Source organism: Arachis hypogaea, chromosome 1 (assembly GCF_003086295.3).
Source record: "Arachis hypogaea cultivar Tifrunner chromosome 1, arahy.Tifrunner.gnm2.J5K5, whole genome shotgun sequence".
NCBI classification, from domain to species: Eukaryota; Viridiplantae; Streptophyta; class Magnoliopsida; order Fabales; family Fabaceae; genus Arachis; species Arachis hypogaea.
This window is the reverse complement of record NC_092036.1, coordinates 33,643,318-33,661,807: the sequence shown is the minus strand read 5'-3', so window position 1 is coordinate 33,661,807 and position 18,490 is coordinate 33,643,318. Positions and strand designations below refer to the sequence as shown.

At 37.7% G+C, this 18,490-nt stretch overlaps 1 non-coding gene across 1 annotated transcript; it reads left to right on the top strand.

Moving 5' to 3' along the window:
• Positions 1 to 11,226: 11,226 nt before the first annotated feature.
• LOC112716708 (small nucleolar RNA R71) lies at positions 11,227 to 11,330 on the top strand. The gene has a single exon (XR_003160448.1). It is a non-coding gene; the product is annotated as a small nucleolar RNA R71 (small nucleolar RNA).
• Positions 11,331 to 18,490: the final 7,160 nt, after the last annotated feature.

Below are 18,490 nucleotides of genomic sequence, written 5' to 3'. Positions count from 1 at the left end.
TTTCTATTTTATATTTACATCTTCTTTATTTATTTAGTTATTTTACAATACTAACTTGGTTTTTGCCTACTCTAATGTACAAGATTTTGTGGATAACGTGGATTTTCTTTGGGAGTCGGAAGAAACTTTGACATAGTATTTTAAGATTGAAGTTGCTTGCGAAGCAAAAGTTTTTGGCAAATGTCTTAAATGAATGATACTTAATGATTTTGGCAATAGCCACGAAGTAAAAGTTTATCTCATGTACATTTTTATACATTTACTAATTTTATTATTATTATTATTATTATTATTATTTGAAAAAAATAAATTAATTCCTAAGTTTTTATTTTGTGGACAATTTTTTTTAAAAATCTAAAAATACAAAAACATTATTTTCTATTCAAAACGCATGACGGATCGATTCTTTTGTGTAAAATACTCCCTCAGACATAACGGAAATAGGTGATGTGGCGTTTAGTTGGCATGTTATATGCCTATGTGGCGAGGTGGTATCGTTGAGGAAGCTTTGTGTGTTCGTTGTGGAAAAAGTCTTGGACAAATAGGTCTCTATAACTTAAAATGGCAACATTTGAGAACATTGATTGTAGTTTTTGCCTTTTAACGTAATTCCAAAGAAGTCCATACGAATCCCACACAATTACTTGATACCCTAGCACATATATCGATATACATATGATCTTTTTCCTCCAAAAAAAAAACAACGATTGATCTTCTCCGATTCTTTGTTTTCATGTAAGGTTGCACCAGTGAAGCTTCATTGGTGGAGCTAACGGTGTCGTCTATACTAGTAAGTACCTTTATTGCGAAACTCATTGGGTTTGTGCTTTTGAATATTATTTGCTATGCATGTCGTGGGTTGGGATTTTTGTGTAATGTAGTTAGTGAGGGACATGGAAGATGGGTTTGTGGGGTTTAGGATTTAGGTAGGTGCTAATTTGCTAATGCTTAGTGCTAATCATGGTAGACAAATTTGGTAAAGTGTGAACTATCTGAGTATTTTGTGTTGAACAATGTTGCAGATGGACGATATTTTTGTGGTTCCTATTTTTCATCACGGGGGCTACTTTTCAAGGGTCCCTACTGGTGAGTTAGTTTACTTACATGCTAAAGTTGAGAGGTTCCTACCGATGGACTTAGATTTTGTAAATTTTGATGATTTGATAACATTGTTCAAAAGACTAGGATATCAAGCATACAAGGAGGCATACTGGTATGATCCAAAGAGTAAGGATATAGAGTCAGGGTTGCATGTACTGAGGGGAGATGCAAGAATAAACCAGATACGTCAAGCTAACATGAAAAACAGAGACACTGATGAGTTCTATATATTTTTCGATCATCCTATTGATAACCCGAAGCTTGCAGATGGTGCTGGTAAGGAAAATGATGAGGTAGAGGAAGATGTCGTTCGTATTGAAGTGGAGGAATTGGATCAGTCATCGACTGAGCATGATAGTTATGAGAGTGCAGATGATGAGCTATATGCACCTCCACCTCCCGGTTATGAAAGTAACAGTGAAAGTGGGAAAGATGGTGTCAGTAGGACTATATCTAGCAAAGATAAGAGGAAACAAGTCCTTGATTCCTCTAAGAGAACCACTCAGCCCAAGAAGCAACCCAAGAAACAAGCAAGACGTGTGTTTTAGAGAATAGGGTCTAATGCAAGAAAGGATGGACCTGTCCATGAGCCCAAGGCAGGTGGGTCTGCAAGACAATCTAATAGATCTAGGCCTATAAAGGAGCCCAATAGAACTAGAGAAGCAAGGCCAGCACTTGTAGACTATATCAGTGATGTAGACACGAATGATTATGATATTGTTTGGGAGTATGAGTCTAAGGAGCTGCATACACCCATTTCTTCTGAGGACGAGGGAAACGAACATCACTGGCATGAGTTCAATGACCAATATAGTTTCAGAGAAGGAAGATTTGAGTTTGGAATAAGATTTGCTACAATTGAAAGGTTTAAAGAGGTTGTAAAGGATACCTTTATTGCTGAAGGCAGGGAGTTGGTTTGGATCAAGAATGGCAGAAAAAGAGTTAGGGTTGGGTGCAAGGATGAAGAGTGTCCTTGGATTGCCCACTTGTCTTACAATAGGAAATTACAATGCTTCCAAGTCAAGACTTATAGAAATGAGTACACTTGTGCCAGGGACCTTGGAAGCAATACAGCTAATCAACACTGGATCAACAAAAAGGTGGAGAAAAGGATGCTAACACACCTGCATATGACCACTCATGAAGCTATTGATTTTCTAAGAGAAGACTTTGGCCTTACTGTGCATCCATAGAGCTGTCAAGGAGGCAAGAGAGAGAATGATGGGCAATGAAAGGGAACAGTACAAAAAATTGAAGGACTACTTATTGGAGATACACAGAAGTAATCTTGGGTCTTCTGCATTGCTGAACCTAACTCCTCAACCTCAAGCACCCCCTACATTTGACAAGTTGTATGTTTGTTTCGAGGCCTGTAAACTAGGATTTAAGAGTGGCTGCAGACCATTGATTCACCTGGATAGAGCATTTCTTAAAACCTACCATGGGGGTAACTACTTTTGGCCATTGCACAGAATGCTAACAACCAGTTCTACGTGGTTGCATATGCAGTTGCAAGATCTGAAAACAAAGAATCATGGAAGTGGTTCCTAACATTTTTATAAGAGGATATTGGTGATGTGAGCAACCACGGTTGGAATTTTATGTCGGACCAACAGAAGGTTAGTTCCCTTTTTGTCAATCCTTATGTGTTCTGTGAGTCATTGAGTGGATTATATTTGTTTGTAAACTTGGATTATTTCATTTTTATTAGGGCATGCTATCTGCACTGAAAGAGGTAATGCCTAATGCACATGTCAGAAATCGTGTCATGCATATGTAGAAGAATTTCATAAACCGATTCAAAGATTTTTATATCAAAGAAATAGTGTGGGATTGTGCAACATGCACCACCATCTCTGAATTTAAGTCAACCATGGAAAGACTGAAAGAAGTAAACAACGACGCTTGGGCCTACCTCATGAAATTTGATCCTGCTACCTGGGTTAGAGCATACTTTAGCCATGGTCCCAAAGTCGACAACCTAATGAACAACATGTGTGAGTCATTTAATGCAAAGGTGTTAAAGTATAGATGCAAGCTGATACTTACAATGTGCGAGGAATTACGGTGCTATGTGATGCGGCGAATAGTTCAACACAAGAAAATGCTAGGGACTCATGAAGGGAAACTCGCACTAGTGCAAGAGAAAAGGCTAAAGAGGCTCATCAAACCAAGCAACAAATGAACATCGGATTGGATTAGTGATAATGAGCGCAAACGTTTTGAAGTCATGTACAAGGGCTCCAAAGTCGATGTGGATTTGATCAAGCATAGCTGCTCATGTAACAGATGGCAACTCACTAGTCAGTAAAAGCCTGAAATTTTAATCATGCTGTGAATTTCAACTTTAATCATGCTTATGCCATTTTATTGTTGTCTTACTGTTGTCTTGCTGTAAAGGGATGCCGTGTATTCATGCTACAGCTCCAGTAAGAAAAAGACACGATAACCTTGATGATTATGTGCATCCACGGCTGTGTATGGAGTCTATTAAAAAGAAATACGAACACTTCATCCAACCAGTGATTAGTGAGGAATATTGGATACGGTCTAAGTATACTAAACCTGCTCCACCCATGTTAAAAAGGCCAATTAGACGTCCCAAGATTCATAACAGACAGAAAGGCCCACATGAGGCTGTCATTGATGGTGACAAGTTAAAGAGGAGTTTCTATGTCACGTGTAGCAAGTGTGGTGAGAGGGGACATAACTACAAGACGTGCAAAGGGAAACCATCCAACCCAAACTGAAACCCAAAAATGAAGAAGCCCAACGAATGCCTCACACTTGTGGTGCTTCCATTGTCACAGTCAGCCCCTCAGAGAGAGGCACTACTTAGTTACTCAAGGATGTTACTGTCCCCTTGATAATAACTTCAGGGGGTTTAGTTGTCCATTTTAAAATTACTTAAAATTTTATCTATCTCCACAGTAATTCATTAGGGTTTAAACATCTTAATTTATTATATGCTTCATTGAGACTGTTAACATTAAATGGCATTTCAGACTGGGGAGCAGAGTAACCCTGATGCAACCAACCCTCCTCATGTTAAACAGAATTCTACTGAACATTCATTTGCTAATGAGGTATCCTCTCATAGACTTTGTTGGCTTTTATTTGTTATTTTTGATGCATTCACAATTCTTTCAACCTTGCTGCAGGGTAATCCGAATACAAACTCTGCCCCGATGTCTGAGTAAGAATCTGGACTCTTAGTAGCAGTGGCTGTGACACAATTAAGGCTTCCACAACCACCATTTAAGCCTCCCGCACAGTCTTCATCATGGCTTGCTCCTAGGCCATTTAGACCTAGCAAACCATAAGGAGGAAGCTTAGGGCAAACAAACCCTCTCAACCTGTATCACCTCCCCAGCCTGAATAGCATTTGTCCTCTCCATAACAACCAACTACATCAGGAGCCTCTCCACAGACTTTGGTATCAGTAGGCAAAGCAACTCAACGGTTGTTTAAGTTCATCCCTACTCCAGGACTAAATAAGCCTAATATTAACACTACATGTTTAGACTTCAGTTATGCCATCAACATCTTTTTTGGAAATAGTGTGATTTACAAATCAACTCTTTTTGGAAACAATGTGATTGTATAACTCGCAGGCTTAAGTTATGCCTTATTTTGGTAGTAGGCATGTTTAGACTTCTTTGATGACATTAACATCTCTTTAATGAGATTAATATATGCTTTATTTATCTAATCATATCTCTATAGATTATGCCATTAACTTGCTTAGGGTAATAGCTTCATACACTTTTTTCATCACTTTGCTGGATATAGCATCATTTAATACAATACTTTTGCCTGAAAAACATACAACTCTTGGGAACTCATCCTATACCTCATTACAATATTTTTTTACCTACTTGCCAATTTTGGCAATAAGAAAAGTAAAAATTATACTAACCACTACAAGAATAACCCAATACACATTAACATTTTTTTCTCTCTAGATGCAACGACTTCTTCTCCAAATAAGTTAGTCTCTGTTCCACTACTTTTTTTTCAAGATACACTTTCATATCATCAACCTTGTTCTCAGTCATAAACTTGTCTTTGGCTCCTATTGTTGAAACATGGTCATCCAGCCATAAGAAGAACTTGTAATGACTGGAATTTTCAACTGCATGTTCATTCCAAAACAAAAATCACATAAACAAAGTCCGTATAATCAAACTCAATAAAAAAATCACCAACTTACCTTAAAGAATGGACATCCAAAGAACAATCTATTGGGATTTATCGTCGTCCTCGATTTGTACAATATGGCATACACTCCACATTTACACGTCGGAGCAATCTCGTCTTTCTCCTCTCCAGCTTCCACGCATTTAACGGTTGACGGCAGTAGAATGCGCCGTGTGCTGGATGAAGCTCCATTGCTGGCCATCGTTGGCCATTGAACACTGCACAATACCACCACTCTCAAGCTCTCACAGAAATGACAACATTAATGGCGACTGGGTTCTGGTGGACAAAATTATGATTCATACTTAAATTGTTGTTCGAAATTGATTCCCCAGTAATGGCCCCAAAACTTGGTGCTCAATACCATGGTCTAAACATAATTTCACAACTTCGCTCAACTAACCAGCAAGTGTATTGGGTCGTCCAAGTAATAAACCTTACGTGAGTAAGGGTCGATCCCACAGAGATTGTTGGTATGAAGCAAGCTATGGTCATCTTGTAAATCTCAGTCAGGCGGATAATAAATGGTTATGGAGTTTTCAAATAATAATAATAAATAAACTGAAAATAAAGATAACAATACTTATGTAGATCATCGATGGGAATTTCAGATAAGCGTATGAAGATGCTGTGCTCCTTCTGAATCTCTGCTTTCCGACTGCCTTCATTCAATCCTTCTTACTCCTTTCCATGGCAAGCTTTATGTAGGGCATCACCGTTGTCAATGGCTACATCCCATCCTCTTAGTGAAAAAAGGTCCAAATGCTCTGTCACGGCACAGCTAATCATCTGTCGGTTCTCGATCATTTCGGAATAGAATCCCTTGATTCTTTTGCGTTTGTCATCACGCCCAACAATCGTGAGTTTGAAGCTCGTCACAGTCATTCAATCCCGGAATCCTACTCAGAATACCATAGACAAGGTTTAGAATTTTCAGATTCTCATGAATGCCGCCATCAATTCTAGCTTATACCACGAATACTCTGATCTCACGGAATGGAAGGCTCGGTTGTCAGGCGAGGGCAACCATGCGTCGTGCATCAGGAATCCAAGAGATACACACTCTAGCTTTTGCTTGTAGAACGGAAGTGGTTGTCAGGCACGCGTTCATAGGGACGGATGATGATGAGTGTCACGGATCATCACATCCATCAGGTTGAGGTACGAGTAGTATCTTAGAACAGAAATAAGATTGAAATTGAATAAAAGATAGTAGTAATTGCATTAAAACTCGAGGTACAGCAGAGCTCAACACCCTTAATCTATGGTGTGTAGAAACTCCACCGTTGAAAATACATAAATGATGAAGGTTCAGGCATGGCCGAATGGCCAGCCCCCAAAACGTGATCACAGGATTAAAAATACAATTCAGGATCCAGGATCGGTCAAAAGACTATACTGTCAAAAGACTCTGAATACAATAGTAAAATGTCCTATTTATACTAGACTAGCTACTAGGGTTTACAAAAGTAAGTAATTGATGCAGAAATCTACTTCCGGGGCCCACTTGGTGTGTGCTTGGGCTGAGCTTGAGCTTTATACGTGCAGAGGCTTCTTTTGGAGTTGAACGCCAAGTTGTAACATATTTTTGGCGTTCAACTCTAGTTCATGATGTGTTTCTAGCGTTTGACTCCAGAATGCAGCATGGAACTGGCGTTGAGCGCCAGTTTACATCATCTAATCACAAATAAAGCATGGACTATTATATATTTCTGGAAAGTTCTGGATGTCTACTTTTCAACGCCATTAAGAGCGCGCCATTTGGAGTTCTGTAGCTCTAGAAAATCTATTTCGAGTGCAGGGAGGTCAGAATTCAACAGCATCAGCAGTCCCTTGTCAGCCTCCTTCTCAGAGTTTTGATCAGGTCCCTCAATTTCAGCCAGAAAATACCTGAAATCACAGAAAAATACATAAACTCATAATAAAGTCCAGAAATGTGAATTTAGCATAAATACTAATAAAAACATCCCTAAAAGTAGCTAGATTATACTAAAAAATATTTAAAAATAATGCCAAAAAGCGTATAAATTATCCGCTCATCACAACACCAAACTTAAATTGTTGCTTGTCCCCAAGCAACTGAAAATCAATTAGGATAAAAAGAAGAGAATATACTATAAATTCCAGAATATCAATGAATATTAGTCCTAATTAGATGAGCGGGACTTGTAGCTTTTTGCCTCTGAACAGTTTTGGCATCTCACTTTATCCTTTGAAGTTTAGAATGATTGGCATCTCTAGGAACTTAGAATTTCAGATAGTGTTATTGATTCTCCTAGTTAAGTTTGTTGATTCTTGAACACATCTACTTTTATGAGTCTTGGTCGTGGCCCTAAGCACTTTGTTTTCCAGAATTACCACCGGATACATACATGCCACAAACACATGACTGGGTGAACCTTTTCAGATTGTGACTCAGCTTTGCTAAAGTCCCCAGTTAGAGGTGTCCAGGGTTTTTAAACACACTCTTTTTGCTTTGGATCACGACTTTAACCACTCAGTCTCAAGCTTTTCACTTGGACCTGCATGCCACAAGCACATGGTTAGGGACAGCTTGATTTAGCCACTTAGGCCTGGATTTTAGTTCCTTGGGCCCTTTTATCCATTGATGCTCAAAGCCTTGGATCCTTTTTAACCTTGCCTTTTGGTTTTAAGGGCTATTAATTTTTTGTGCTTGTTTTTTCTTTTTCTTTCTATTTATTTATTTTTTTTGCCAATTTTTTTCGCAAGCTTTTGCTTTTTCACTGCTTTTTCTTGCTTCAAGAATCAATTTCATGATTTTTCAGATTATCAATAGCATTTCTCTTTGTTCATCATTCTTTCAAGAGCCAACAATTTTAACATTCATAAACAACAAGATAAAAAATATGCACTGTTCAAGCATTCATTCAGAAAACAAAAAGTATTGTCACCACATCAACATAATTAAACTAAATTCAAGGATTATTTCAAAATTTATGTACTTCGTGTTCTTTTGTATTAAAAACATTTTTTTATTTAAGAAAGGTGAAGGATTCATGGAGTTATTCATAGCCTTAAGACATAGTTACTAAATACTAATGATCATATAGTAAAGTCACAAAACATAGACAAACATATAGCATAAAATCGAAAAACAGAGAATTAAGAACAAGGAATGAGTCCACATTAGTAATGGTGGCGCTTTCTCTTGAAGAACCAATGGAGCTCTTGAGCTCCTCTATGTCTCTTCCTTGCCTTTGTTGCTTGATCCCTAGTGATTTTGGTGCTCCTATCCTTAGTTGCTCCCAATAATTGTGTGAAAGAAAATGTATCCCCTGAGGTATCTCAGGGATCTCTTGATTTGCAGTCAAATGCTCTACTACTGAGCTATGGACCCTTGAGATGAATCTTTCCATCTCTCATGACTCAGAGGTGGAAGCTTTCGTCTTCCCTTTTCTCTTTTTCTTGAGGTTTCTCTGGCCTTAAGTGCCATCAATGGTTATGGAAAAACAAAAAAAGCTATGCTTTTACCACACCAAACTTAGAATGTTGCTCGTCCTCGAGCAAAAGGAGAAAGAATGGAAGAAGAAGAAGAAGATATAGAGGAGAGGGAGAGATGTGTATGTTTCGGCCATATGGGTGGGATTGGGTGGGGAAGAGATGGATGGATGTGAGTGGTGAAGAGGTGATGGGGAAGAGAGATTGAGGTGATTGGTGAAGAAGAGAGAAGGTGAGTTGAGGTAGGTGGGGATCCTGTGGGGTCCACAGATCCTGAGGTGTCAAGGATTTAACATCCCTGCACCAATTAGGCGTGTAAAACGCCATCTGAGTGCAATCCTGGCATTTTCTGGCGTTAAACGCCAGCTTTATGCTTGTTCTGGGCGTTCAACGCCCATCTGCAGCATGTTTCTGGCGTTGAACACCAGCTTTCCTCAGTGTGCAATCCTGGCATTTAAACGCCAGATTACTGCATGTTTCTGGCATTCAACGCCAGATCCATGCTCTGTTCTGGCGTTGAACGCCAGCCAGATGCTCCTTACTGGCGTTTAAACGCCAGTAAGCCCTTCCTCCAGGGTATGCTGTTTCTTCTGCTATTTTTAATTCTATTTTTAATTTTGGTATTTATTTTGTGACTCCACATGATCATGAACCTAATAAAACACAAAAGAACAATAAAATAAAAATAAAATTAGATAAATAAAAATTGGGTTGCCTCCCAATAAGCGCTTCTTTAATGTCACTAGCTTGACAGTGGGTTCTCATGGAGCCTCATAGGTGATCAGATCAATGTTGTAGACTCCCAAAACCAAACTTAGAGTTTGGATGTGGGGATTCAACACCAAACTTAGAGTTTGGTTGTGGCCTCCCAACACCAAACTTAGAGTTTGATTGTGGGATTTTGTTTGACTCTGTACTGAGAGAAGCTTTTCATGCTTCCTCTCCATGGTTGCAGAAGAAGATCCTTGAGCTTTAAATACAAGGTAGTCTGCATTTAATTGAAGGACTAGTTCTCCTCTGTCAACATCAATCACAGCTCCTGTTGTGGCTAGGAAGGGTCTTCCAAGGATGATGCACTCATCCTCCTCCTTCCTAGTGTCTAAGATTATGAAATCAGCAGGGATGTAAAGACCTTTAACCTTTACCAACACGTCCTCTACCAATCCATAAGCTTATTTTACTGACTTGTCTGCCATTTGTAATGAAAATATGGTAGACTGTACCTCAATGATCCCCAGCTTCTCCATTACAGAGAGTGGCATAAGATTTATGCCTGGCCCCAGGTCACACAGAGCTTTTTCAAAGATCATGGTGCCTATGGTGCAGGGTATTACGAATTTCCCAGGATCTTGTTTCTTTTGAGGTAAAGTTTGCTGAACCCATGTATCTAGTTCACCAATGAGCAAGGGAGGTTCACCTTCCCAAGTCTCATTACCAAACAACTTGGCATTCAGCTTTATGATAGCTCCTATATATTGAGCAACTTGCTCTCCAGTTACATCTTCATCCTCTTCAGAGGAAGAATAGTCTTCAGAGCTCATGAATGGCAGAAGGAGGTTTAATGGAATCTCTATGGTCTCTATATGAGCCTCAGCTTTCTTTAGGTCCTCAATAGGGGACTCCTTCTTGCCTGAGAGACGTCCTATGAGGTCTTCCTCATTGGGATTCACGTCCTCTCCTTCCTCTCTAGGTTCGGCCATGTTGATTATATCAATGGCCTTGCACTCTCTTTTTGGATTCTCTTCAGTATTGTTTGGGAGAGTACTAGGAGGAGTTTCAGTAATTTTCTTACTCAGCTGGCCCACTTGTGCCTCCAGATTTCTAATGGAGGACCTTGTTTCACTCATAAAACTTAAAGTGGCCTTAGATAGATCAGAGACTAAGTTTGCTAAGTTAGAGGTGCTCTGTTCAGAATTCTCTGTCTGTTGTTGAGAAGATGATGGATAAGGCTTGATATTGCTGAGCCTATTTCTTCCACCATTATTAAAGCCTTGTTGAGGCTTTTGTTGATCCTTCCATGAGAAATTTGGATGATTTCTCCATGATGAATTATAGGTGTTTCCATAAGGTTCACCCATATAATTTATCTCTGCTATTGTAGGATTTTCAAGATCATAAGTTTCTTCTTCAGAAGATGCCTCTTTAGTACTGTTGGATGCATTTTGTCATCCATTCAGAGTTTGAGAAATCATGTTGACTTGCTGAGTCAACATTTTGTTCTGAGCCACTATGGCATTCAGAGCATCAATTTCAAGAACTCCCTTCCTTTGAGGCATCCCATTATTCATGGAATTCCTCTCAGAAGTATACATGAATTGGTTATTTACAACCATGTCAATAAGTTCTTGAGCCTCAGCAGGCGTTTTCTTTAGGTGAATGGATCCACCTGCAGAATGGTCCAGTGACATCTTAGAGAACTCAGATAGACCATAATAGAATATATCTATCATGGTCCATTCTGAAAACATGTCAGAAGGACATCTTTTGGTCATCTGCTTGTATCTTTCCCAAGCTTCATAGAGGGATTCACCATCTTTTTGTTTGAAGGTCTGAACATCCACTCTAAGCTTGCTCAACTTTTGAGGAGGAAAGAACTTAGCCAAGAAGGCTGTGACCAGCTTATCCCAAGAGTCCAGGCTATCTTTAGGTTGAGAGTCCAACCATGCTCTAGCTCTGTCTCTTACAGCAAAAGGAAAAAGCATGAGCCTGTAGACTTCAGGATCTACTCCATTAGTCTTAACAGTCTCACAGATCTACAAGAACTCAGTTAAGAACTGGTAGGAATCTTCTGATGGAAGCCCATGAAACTTGCAGTTCTGTTGTATCAGAGCAACTAATTAAGATTTCAGCTCAAAATTGTTTGCTCCTATGGCAGAAATTGAGATGCTTCTTCCATCAAACTTGGACGTAGCTGTGGTATAATCACCAAGCATCCTTCTTGCATTATTGTTGTTGGGTTCGGCTGCCATTTCCTTTTCTTGTTCGAAAAGTTCAGCAAGGTTGTCTCTGGATTGTTGTAATTTAGCTTCTCTTAGTTTCCTCTTCAGAGTCCTTTCAGGTTCTGGATCAGCTTCAACAAGAATGCCTTTTATGCCTTTTTCCTTATTCCTACTCATATGAGAAAGAAGAGAACAGAAAAGAAAGAGGAATCCTCTATGTCACAGTAAAGAGGTTCCTTATTGTTAGTAGAAGAAGAAAGGGAATAAGAGTGAAGAAGAATGAATAATCCAAACACAAGGGTGAGGATAGGGGCAGTGATTTGAGATGAAGAGATGTGTTAGTAAATGAATAAATAAATAGAATAAGGTGAGAGACATAAGTTTTCGAAAATAATTTTGAAAAGGAGTTAATGATTTTCGAAAATTAAGATAAGAAATAAAATTAAAATTAAAATTTAAAACAATTAGTTAATTAAAAAGAATTTTTTTGAAAAAGGAGGGAGGTATTTTCGAAAATTAGAGAGAGAAAAGTTGTTAGGTGGTTTTGAAAAAGATAAGAAATAAACAAAAAGTCAAATAGTTAGTTAAAAAAGATTTGAAAGTCAAATTTGAAAAGATAAGAAGATAAGAAGATATTTTGAAAATTTTTTTTTTGAAAAAGATATGATAAAAAGATATTATTAAAAAGATATGGTTGAAAAAGATTTAATTTTTAAAATTAAAATAATTACTTGACTAACAAGAAACTAAAATATATGATTCTAGAATTTAAAGATTGAACCTTTCTTAACAAGAAAGTAACAAACTTCAAATTTTTGAATCAATCATATTAATTGTCAGCATAATTTTCGAAAATAAAGATAAAACTAAGAAAAAGATTTTTGAAAATTTTTTTGAAGGATTTTCGTAAATTAATAAGAAAAATGAAAAAGATTCAATTTTTTAAAAAGTTTTGAAAAGATAAGATTTTTAAAATTTGAAAATTTGACTTTACTTACAAGAAACAACTAATTTTAAAATTTTTTGACTAAATCAACCCAAATTTTTGAAATTTTGAGAGAAAAAAGGAAAAGATATTTTTTATTTTTAATTTTTAATTATGAGAGAGAGAAACATAAAAAATGACTCACAAGATAAAAGTTATGAATCAAAACACATGATGCATGCAAGAACACTATGAATGTCAAGATGAACACCAAGAACACTTTGAAGATCATGATGCACATCAAGAACATATTTTTGAAAATTTTTGATGCAAAGAAAACATGCAAGACACCAAACTTAGAAATCTTTAATGCTTAGACAATATGAATGCAAAAATGCACATAAAAAACATCATACAACACAAAACAAGAAAACATCAAGATCAAACAAGAAGACTAACCAAGAACAACTTGAAGATCATGAAGAACACTATGAATGCTTGAATTTTTGAAAAATGCATGAACAAGATGAATATGCAATTGACACCAAACTTAAAACATGGCACAAGACTCAAACAAGAATCACAAAATATTTTTGGTTTTTATGATTTTTTGATTTTTTTGTATTTTATTTTATATTTTTCGAAAAACATATAGGAAAAAGAAAATAAGAAATTCAAAATTTTTAAGAAGAATTCCAGGAATCTTTCAATGTTAGACTAAAGCTCCAATCCAAGGGTTGGACATGGCTTAATAGCCAGCCAGCTTTAGGATATAAATCAGGCATGCAACAGCTGATACTTCATCCAATTCTATATACATGCCCTTTATGTTGACAAGTGGAAGCCTCAATCCAAAAGAATTTGGACATGGCTTTACAGCCAGCTACGATTCAACATGCTTCATGAAACTCTAGAATCCATTCTTAAAAATTCTGAAGCTATAGAATGATTTATTTTTAATTAAATTTTTTTTTCAAAAATAGGGATAAATTTTTGAAAGATTTTTGAAAAATTTTTGAAAAAAAAAAGAAAATTACCTAATCTGAGCAACAAGATGAACCGTCAGTTGTCCAAACTCGAACAATCCCCGGCAACGGCGCCAAAAACTTGGTGGACGAAATTGTGATTCATACTTAAATTATTGTTTGAAATTGATTTCCCAGTAATGGCCCCAAAAACTTGGTGCCCAATACCATAGTCTAAACATAATTTCACAACTTCGCTCAACTAACCAGCAAGTGTACTGGGTCGTCCAAGTAATAAACCTTACGTGAGTAAGGGTCGATCCCACAGAGATTGTTGGTATGAAGCAAGCTATGGTCATCTTGTAAATCTCAGTCAGGCGGATAATAAATGGTTATGGAGTTTTTGAATAATAATAATAAATAAACTGAAAATAAAGATAGAAATACTAATGTAGATCATCGATGGGAATTTCAGATAGGCGTATGAAGATGCTGTGCTCCTTCTGAATCTCTGCTTTCCTACTGCCTTCATTCAATCCTTCTTACTCCTTTCCATGGCAAGCTGTATGTAGGGCATCACCGTTGTCAATGGCTACATCCCATCCTCTCAGTAAAAAATGTCCAAATGCTCTGTCACGGCACGGCTAATCATCTGTCAGTTCTCGATCATGTCGGAATAGAATCCCTTGATTCTTTTGCGTTTGTCATCACGCCCAACAATCGCGAGTTTGAAGCTCGTCATAGTTATTCAATCCCGGAATCCTACTTGGAACACCACAGACAAGGTTTAAACTTTCCGGATTCTCATGAATGCCGCCATCAATTCTAGCTTATACCACGAAGACTTTGATCTCACGGAATGGAAGGCTTGGTTGTCAGGCGAGGGCAACCATACGTCGTGCATCAGGAATCCAAGAGATACACACTCTAGCTTTCGCTTGTAGAATGGAAGTGGTTGTTAGGCACGCGTTCATAGGGACGGATGATGATGAGTGTCACGGATCATCACATCCATCAGGTTGAGGTACGAGTAGTATCTTAGAACAGAAATAAGATTGAAATTGAATAAAAGATAGTAGTAATTGCATTAAAACTCGAGGTACAGCAGAGCTCCACACCCTTAATCTATGGTGTGTAGAAGCTCCACCGTTGAAAATACATAAGTGATGAAGGTTCAGGTATGGCCGAATGGCCAGCCCCCAAAACGTGATCACAGGATCAAAAATACAATTCAGGATCCAGGATCGGTCAAAAGACTATACTGTCAAAAGACTCTGAATACAATAGTAAAATGTCCTATTTATACTAGACTAGTCACTAGGGTTTACAAAAGTAAGTAATTGATGCAGAAATCTACTTCCGGGGCCCATTTGGTGTGTGCTTGGGCTGAGCTTGAACTTTACATGTGCAGAGGCTTCTTTTGGAGTTGAACGCCAAGTTGTAACATGTTTTTGGCGTTCAACTCTGGTTCGTGACGTGTTTCTGGCGTTTGACTCTAGAATGCAGCATGGAACTGGCGTTGAGCGCCAGTTTACATTGTCTAATCACGAATAAAGTATGGACTATTATATATTGCTGAAAAGCTTTGGATGTCTACTTTCCATCGCCATTGAGAGCGCGCAATTTAGAGTTCTGTAGCTCCAGAAAATCTATTTCAAGTGCAGAGAGGTCAGAATCCAACAGCATCAGGAGTCCTTTGTCAGCCTCCTTCTCAGAGTTTTGCTCAGGTCCCTCAATTTCAGCCAGGAAATACCTGAAATCACAGAAAAACACACAAACTCATAGTAAAGTCCAGAAATGTGAATTTAGCATAAAGACTAATGAAAACATCCCTAAAAGTAGCTAGATTATACTAAAAACTATCTAAAAACAATGCTAAAAAGCGTATAAATTATCCGCTCATCAGGTTCTATTTGAAGACACAGGGCACATAAGCAAAACGACGTCGTCTTTTCATCCTGGGACGAATTTGTCCCTAACATCAATTGACCTTTACACCTGTACACCGTTACAGTGGAGGTCACCCGTCAACGCCAACTAAGCACTACATCACCTGTCTCCGTTACGTCTGAGGGAGCATTTTGCACGAAAGGACCGATCCGTCATGTGTTTTGAATAGTAAGGGGGTGTTTTTGTATTTTTAGATCTTCAGGGACGAATTTGTCCACAAAAAAAGCTTAGGAACTAATTTGTCCTTTTTTCTTATTATTTTTATCTTTTCAAAAAGGTTTAATTACTCTGTTGGTCCCTATAGTTTCATGAAATTTTCAATTAGGTCCCTATACTTTTTTTCCCTTTTAATTGAGTCCCTATACGTTAATTTTTTTTTCAATTTAGTCTCTATTAACGATAAACTACAAAAAAATGTTAGTGAATTGTGAAATTACTTTTATACCCTTAGGGATCTAATTGAAAAGAAAAAAATAGGGACTTAATTGAAAATTCGGTGAAACTATAAATATTCAATGAAAGATATTCCTATAATCCCTATTCAATGATTCTAAGACATGAAAAATATTCTTATAATCCATTTTATTTTGTCACTATCATTCTTTTGCTTATTTTTATACAAATTGTACCAAAAATACCTTCTCTTTTTTTTTTTACTTTCAAAATACCTTATCTTAAGAACCTAAAAAAAGAATGGATAAATTGAAATAGAAATAATAGTAATAAGCATATATAAAATTCAATTTTTATCCTTCAAGCATTCATTACGATAATGTAACATTTTAAATTTGTGTGGATTCATAGAATATAATTTGTGTCTTTATCATATCATGGTACACAATAAAAAATCACAAGGCTATGTAATTTGTGTTATTGAAATTTAAAATCTGAAAATCAGTTCTTGTGTTGTAGCCTCTCACTCCCTGAACTAGCATAGAGATCAATAATAACATTGATAACGGACGGTTTTGAGCCGAGAAGAATTCTGAGAGAGCAGAGAGAGCAGACTTTAGTTCATCAGTAAATATATGCAACCATCATGAACTTCACTTTTCCCAGACCTGTATAAAAATCACCAATTTAGTAAATCAAATAATAAACTTAAATTCATAGTCTTGATTCATGAACCTGGAAACAATAATCTAACAATGCCTTATCAAAGTGAACATTGTAATCAAATCATGCATGCATCACAATGCAAACCAGATAGGAGTAAAGATCGCAAACACTAACCGTGCTTTCTCCAAATTTTCAACCACATCTTTCATTGTGTGTACTGTAATTTTCTTTACCTGGTGTAAATAACACAGCAATTCAGAAAGTGTAAAGCATTTACATTATACACCAGCAAGAAACTATTAAGCTCGCAATATGAAGGATACGTAAAGTTCATGCTGGAACTATCAAATTTAAACAAATTGGTTAGTGACAATAAACTTCTGAGACTAAATCCCCATTTTGGTCCCTGACATTCACGCGATTACTCATTTTGGTCCCCGAAATTTAAAATTACCTATACTGGTCCTCCAGATTCAAGTTTTGGCACCAATATGGTCCCTCAACTCTTTCCGGTGATGATTAGGCAAATGGAGTGCTGAGATGACACCCTTCCTGTCACGTTGGACGCTGTAACGGCTAGTTAATGTGGCGAGGGTTGTATTTGTATCCAATTTAGTCCCCCTTATTAAAACTTTGTCATTATAACTCAGATAAATAATAAGGTAATTAGGGTTTCATGGACTAAATTGGATACAAATACAACCCTCGCCACATTAACTAGCCGTTACAGCGTCCAACGTGACAGGAAGGGTGTCATCTCAGCACTCCATTTGCCTAATCATCACCGGAAAGAGTCGAGGGACCATATTGGTGCCAAAACTTGAATCTGGAGGACCAGTATAGGTAATTTTGAATTTCGGGGACCAAAATGAGTAATCGCGTGAATCTCAGGGACCAAAATGGGGATTTAGTCAAACTTCTGATATACAAAAACAAATTCTTAATAAGCAAAAACTACACATGCCAAGATTAGACATACAATGTGATACTCAGTAATGTTATCTGATAGCAAATATACTTCAAACTGGTCTTTAAAGACCCATTTTAAAGTCAAAGATGATATTCAAGGATCAATTTGATTAGAACTGCTATATCATATTATATTCAATTCAAGAATCAACTTAAATAGACCTGCTACATTCAATAAAGAAACAAAAGAAACAACTAGTAAAATTAAACCAAAATATTATTTGCTACACCTCCAACTTGTCCTCAGAAGACCTGTGATTTATTGGGAGTGTGTGGAATTCTTCTGTCAATCGGAAGCACTCACCAAAATTTTCAGGAGATACAAAATCAAGGGCACCTTGATGCATGACTACAAAAGGAAGGAATTCACTTGATTGTGTTTTGATTAAATAGATTTCAGGAACTACTTAAAATAAAAAAATTAATCAAGTCAGAAAAAGTGGTTAGTTGCAAGGGTTGTTAGAAAAAGGAAATTTTTCTGTATATCAAAAGAGATTACAATGCCAAAGAAATAGGCCTTTCGAGAAGCCGATATCTGCAATAACCCTTTAACTACAACAACAAGTCGATTCGGACAAGCCACTGCAGCCGAAATGCAATAACCAAGGCCAACCCTCCAAGTCCCTGCATTCAACCTAGTCCTAGGCTCTGTCTAAAATGGAAGCCACGGGAGCAGGCACAAGGCAGCGAAACCAGGCGCGAGGAATGGAGCGGCGGCACGGTGAGGGAGGGACGGAGGCACGACGCGGCGAGGTGAGGGAAGCATAGAAACACGGAGGCACGGAGGCATGTAGGCGAGACGCGGCGAGGGAGAGAGGGACAGAGGTGCGGCGAAATACAAGGGATGAGTAGAATACAAGGGACGAGGCATGACAGGGACGCCGAGAGGAGGAGGCGCGGCAGATCCAAAGAGAGCTCGATGA